We start from the raw sequence: 5,683 nt of genomic DNA on the forward strand, positions 1-5,683 counted from the left end.
AACTGCACCATTTGCTGTTTAGATTAGACTGGCCAATGCCGAGCGCATGAAGTCTTCGCCGTCACTCAACATCTCAACTACATCCAGCACCTGCATGGTATTATAGGAATCTCGTTTTGCATGAGCGTAAGAGACCCATATGGCTTCATGTATTTTAACACGATTTGTATTTGACGAATCGTACACGTCTGTGAGGTTGACTTCGCAATCCAAAGCGATCTTATTGCTCTGCAGGAGCGAGTTTTGGAAATTCTTAAAACGCAAGATCTCTCTATCTTCGCTAACCGTTTCCACTGCCTGGTATCCATGACGTTTACAGTGTTTCATGTGATGCTTTAACTTTAAATCAGAGCGAAATCTTGAGAGGCATGTTGGACAGTAATAACGTGCACACTGTTTCATACCCTCCCCCAAAACCCTACTAATATCGGTAATTGGATTAAAATGTCCAATTGAATCAGGCTCTGTGGGTGGTGTGTATAGAAGCCACACCCAATGTTCCACTGATTCAATTGAAGGAGCCCTCACTGGAAATAATAACCCCTTCTTATCGGAACGGTGACCCTCCTCAAATTTGGTTTCATACTGTAACACCATGACACCAATCTTTAAATGTGCATTAGCCCGCTTGAAAATATATATTCCTTTTAATGTCACGGGAAATTGACCATTTAAAATCTACTATGGGGAACTTTGAACCCTTCCTATAAATAACTACCATTTCATACAACTTTTTTCTAGTGATATCTTTTTGAAGAGGTCTGTAGGCGGCAATTACAAACTATTACTTGAAGCCCGGTAGTTTCGTATCGAACCATATTTGTTTCCTATGTATCCTTCTAAATCTGAATAATATTTTAATTAAATTAGCCTCCCTCCCCCATGCCAACCTTTAGAAAAAACGTCCTTTCTAAACAATAAAATATTAACGTTTAAACTCTCAATAAATGAAACCACTTACCCGTTACCTCCCTCCTTATAATTTTTACATTTACTTTGTATACTATTAACCCAACTTAGAAAAACCTCCTCATTATTTGATAAATGCGGGCGAATTGCCAACAACTCTGAGTGCAAGTATTTCGAATACAGCTCGCTCGCATTTTCATTAAAAAATATTTTTAGTGCTATTGATGCTTTTAAACTGACCCCCACCCCCACACCCCCATCTGTTGTTCAAGAATGGCTCGAATCTTATTAGAATATAAATGTGTAATGGCCAGGGGATCTGTTATTATATCCCCCGACACTAGAGAGTTAAATGGATCGTCGAATTTGGTGCTGTAGACCTTTGTATGGTGCAAGGCAGAGTTGGAAAGAAAAAAGTCTGGAAGTGGGGTTACTTATGATGTTGCTATATTGTTATTACTACTACTACTACTAGTTGTACCATTAACCAGAAGGGTGGGGTGTGACATAGAATTGTCAATAGCACCACCCCCAGTCTGTTCAATTGCATTGGATGGAGGTGGCATGAAATCCTCTAAGCCTGTTAGTATGTATTCCAGGGTGTTTGGGGATAGCTGATCAAGCCAGCCTGTATTGTCCTTTGACGGAATTTCTTTATGAGGACCCGGTTCAGATGCACTACTACTACTAACAACACCTAAATGCTCTCGCATAAATCTATCTGTCTATTCCGGGTCCCCCACCATGTCAATGTCACAAGTTAAATCGTATAGGCTGGCCATGTCCCCAAAACACTCATTTAGAAAACCACTTTGCCACTCTATATTGTCTAGAACTAATGCAGGCTAATCTCTAAGCTCCATTGGTGGTGCGAGAATTGTTTCAGTTCCACTAAAAATTGGTGTTTCATGACCTGATGAAGATGGCACTGCTAATTCATTAATCTAAAAAAAAGGGTTTATTTTCTGTGTGAAATAATCATTATTTTATAAAGTTAATAAACCATGTTCATTTTTCACCCCATCCTCAAGGCTCAATTCCTGCTAGCATTATTTAAACTAAATACTTGCCCCCACCCCCTCCCCAGAAAGCTCGGAAAGACGCAGTACCCTATTTATGCTGAAGCATTTCTAGTCGTATGTTTACCCTGATATTAAATAAGTGCCATTTTTTTTACACCTCCCTCAGAAATTGATTTCCCCTCTCCTAGATTTATTTAAGTAAACACTTGTCTCCACTCCCTCCCCCAGAAAGTTCAGAAAGAAGCAAAAGAGTGCTTTCTTTGAAAATAAAAAAAAATTACATTATATTCAGCTATCTCTGAGGGGAGCAGAGATATTTAAAATAATGGTTGGGGCAGGGGATTAATATTTCAATATCTCTGACACACACTCTTAGAGTGTTGAAAAAATGGCGAAAAGAAAAGACTAAAAAAAAGTTGGAAAGAAATAGGTAGATATTTCTATAATCAGGTAGAAGGTAGAGGTAGAATGCCTATATTTCCAAATTTAGACTGCAGTTGAGTGACAGATGGTCCTGGCAAAGCATGATTGGGGATAGATGGGACGGTGACATCTATTTCTTTAGTAGACGGGGCGGATGCAGTATGAGAAGCCATCCACTCTCTTTTCAATTTTCTGCCAGGTTGCATAGAGGTTTGCGCAGAGCTGACACTCGTGTGAGAGGCTCCTGGCATTAAAAGTTGTGTGGTCATTGGCTGGTCCAGAGCATGTGTAATGGAACCAGCATGTCTTATGATGGAAGGCCTTGCAGCTTGCATCGATGTGACGTCGTTCCATCTTGCTTTCTTTTCAGGGGGAGAGTAATTGTAGGAATCCTCCTCCTTAAAAACGAAGAAAAATTTAGATTGAAATAATGACCCCTCTTTTACAGATAAATTGCCCTCTAAAGTTGATTCTGATGTTTGTAACGTTGTATGTCTTAGTACTGTAGAAATATTTAAAAAAGCTTCTAAAGTAAAATTTTGGAAAATTTTGAGTTTGGGGGGAAGGGGAATTTCAAAAACATCTTCCCACGACATAAATTGTTCTCTAAAGTCGATTCTGATGTGTGTAACACTCTAGGTTTTAGCGCTTTACAAATATTTTGAACAGTTTCCAAAGTAAAATTTCGGAAAGTTTTGAGGGTGGGGGGATGGGGGATTTCAAAAAACTCTTGCAAAAGTACAAACTGTCCTCTAAATTCGACTCTGATATTTGTAGTACTCTATCTATTAGGGCTTTATACATTTTAAAAAAGCCTCCCAAGTAATTCTTTGAAAAATTTGAGTTTGGGGGGAAGGGGGATTTCAGAAACAACTTCCCATAATATAATTTTTTCTCTAAAGTTGATTCTGATGTTTGTAGCGCTCTATCTATTAGTTCTTTACAAATGTTTAAAAAAACTTCTAAAGTAAAATATTGGAAAATTTTGAGTTTGGGCGGAATGGGACTTCAAAAATATCTTCCAATAATATAGTTTGTCCTCTGAAATCGATTTTCATATTTGTAGAGCTCCCTGTCTTTTTTGTGCAGAGTTTCAACTAGCAATGACTAAGTTTGTTAAAGGCGAGCTAAAATCCAAAATTAATACAAAATTTAAATTTCTTCCCAAGAAAATATTTTGAATACGATTTGGCTGTATATCAATTCTGAGTTTAGTGTACTATTCTTTAATTAACGATTTTAATATCAACTTTTTAGTATACTATAACGTTAGACCCTATTTTAAATTGAAAACATTGCTCAAACATCACTTGTGCTTTGCATTTCAAAAGATTTACTCTCGTTTAATTTGACCAAAAAGAATCTCTTTTTCAAAGTGTCTTGAATTACACAAACACATGTCTCATTAATCTATGCGATAACACAAGCATGTAAAGTCTGCTTCAAAAACCTTCCCCTTATCTGTAACAACATTATAAACACAGATGGTTCTATTTAAGCCGATATAGAAAGCAGATTTTAAAAGCATGAACGAGGAAAGGACATTTTTTGAACGAAAAGAACTATTTCTACTGAATGAATTAAACTTGTAAACAGCGGGGAGGGGGGAAGATGGGGTTTACATAATGGAAAAAAGAGCGTATTTTACGTTTTCGAGCGACTATACTCATCAGATTGTGGAGTTTGGATGGTTGGGGGGAGGGCTATGTCCCCTGAAGTTTAAATTTACTGGTGGAATGACAATGTAAAATTATTTTATTTGGAAATAAATTAAGAAAGTTTACTAAACTGTACTCACATTATAAATCGAAGTAGCCATAGATTCAAAGTCAATAATATTAAATGTATTATCCATGGTATGTTAAAACATTATGCAAATTTAATCGTAATGCATTGTCATTAAATACGAAATCTCAAGGACGAATGAAAATCACTCCTTTTTATTAGTATCCAATTATCAATCAAGTTATCGTATATGGAACAACCTCCGCTGTCTCTGATCGGCCGTAAAAAACGGATATTGTCTCAAAAACCACACTGGTTGTGTTATATAATCTCGACTATACTCTCAAAACATGTTGGGCCACTTTATAGGTTTGCCAGGTTTTTAAAATGTGCACGTGAAACTGTAGTGTATATTCTTGTGCAATTGATATCAATAGTAAAAAACTAGTCTGATTGTCTTATAAAGTCTCGACTATACTCTCAAAACATGTTTGACCACTTTATAGGTTTGCATGCTTTTTGCAATGTGCCCGTGAAACTACACTGCCTCAGGCGTAGGTTTTCTTGTAGGGTTTCAATCGATACATGCCTTACTACTTAAGATTACCCACGTTTTTCTATAACTCGTCTGATCTAGGGATTTCAACAAATCACCACTCTGTAGAATAGATTCCAGCGCGCGTGCCTAGCTAAACTTTTAATTCGATCAATGTTTAGTTAGTTGCAATAAATTTATACTTTCGTCAGCATTCCATGTTGAAACAGTTTTGAAATAAAACTGACAAGCTTTAAGCAACACAAATTAACATTATTTGTACCCAGGTAACGTGCAACGTTAGCATAATCATGTCTTTACCAACTTTTTAGTTTAGTATACATTTTATGCTTAAACGACTCAATGTCAGTGACAGAGGCGAATACGAGATTTCCCAACAGCTAAAAGATCGTCTTAATTTCTGTAGGGGCCTGTCTTAATTGATTGATAATGGGAATAACGATCCTTCATTTTTGGGCATTAATATAAATAAATTCAATATCACTAATAATGCTTAAAGGTAACATCATCCTATTATTTACCTGAGATTTGAAATAATTCCTGTTTACAGGCATGATCTTTTCCAATTGTCTTGTAAAGAAAGGAGAGACAATAAGGAGAAAAATAATAAAGAAAAGACTAATAAGCTAGTTCGATGCATTTACACTGTTTTGATTTAGTTCAATATCTCCCTCAAAAGTTCCAAGAAAACTCAACTCAATACCCTTAGCCATTCCTGGGATACTGCAGAATTGCCCTTTCGACAACTTGAATGTACATAGTGTTCTGATTTAGTTCAATATGCCTTTAAGGTTTCAACAAAATGCTCTTCGTCATTCGTTTGACATTGCAGATTCACTATTTTGGCAACATGGACACACAGAGTGTCTTTTCATTTAGTTCAACATCCCCCTCAGTACGCACCAAGAGTTTAAAATTAATACCTTTAGTCGCCCCTGAGGTATTGTAGGTTTGCTTTTTCGACAACTTGGATGTACTTAATGTGTTTTCATTTGGTTCAAATTGCACCTCAACATTTCTTGAAGAGTTTCAACTTAATACCCTTTGC

At 36.6% G+C, this 5,683-nt stretch overlaps 1 long non-coding RNA gene across 8 annotated transcripts in view; it reads right to left on the minus strand.

Annotated features, from left to right (window-relative positions):
• The window catches only part of LOC148955684 (uncharacterized), a 47,388-nt gene that overhangs the window by 23,446 nt on the left and 18,259 nt on the right, over positions 1–5,683 (minus strand). The window lies entirely within an intron of this gene.

This window comes from Artemia sp. Qi Xiang Cuo, chromosome 2 (assembly GCF_049724085.1).
Source record: "Artemia sp. Qi Xiang Cuo chromosome 2, ASM4972408v1, whole genome shotgun sequence".
In the NCBI taxonomy this organism is placed as follows: Eukaryota; Metazoa; Arthropoda; class Branchiopoda; order Anostraca; family Artemiidae; genus Artemia; species Artemia sp. Qi Xiang Cuo.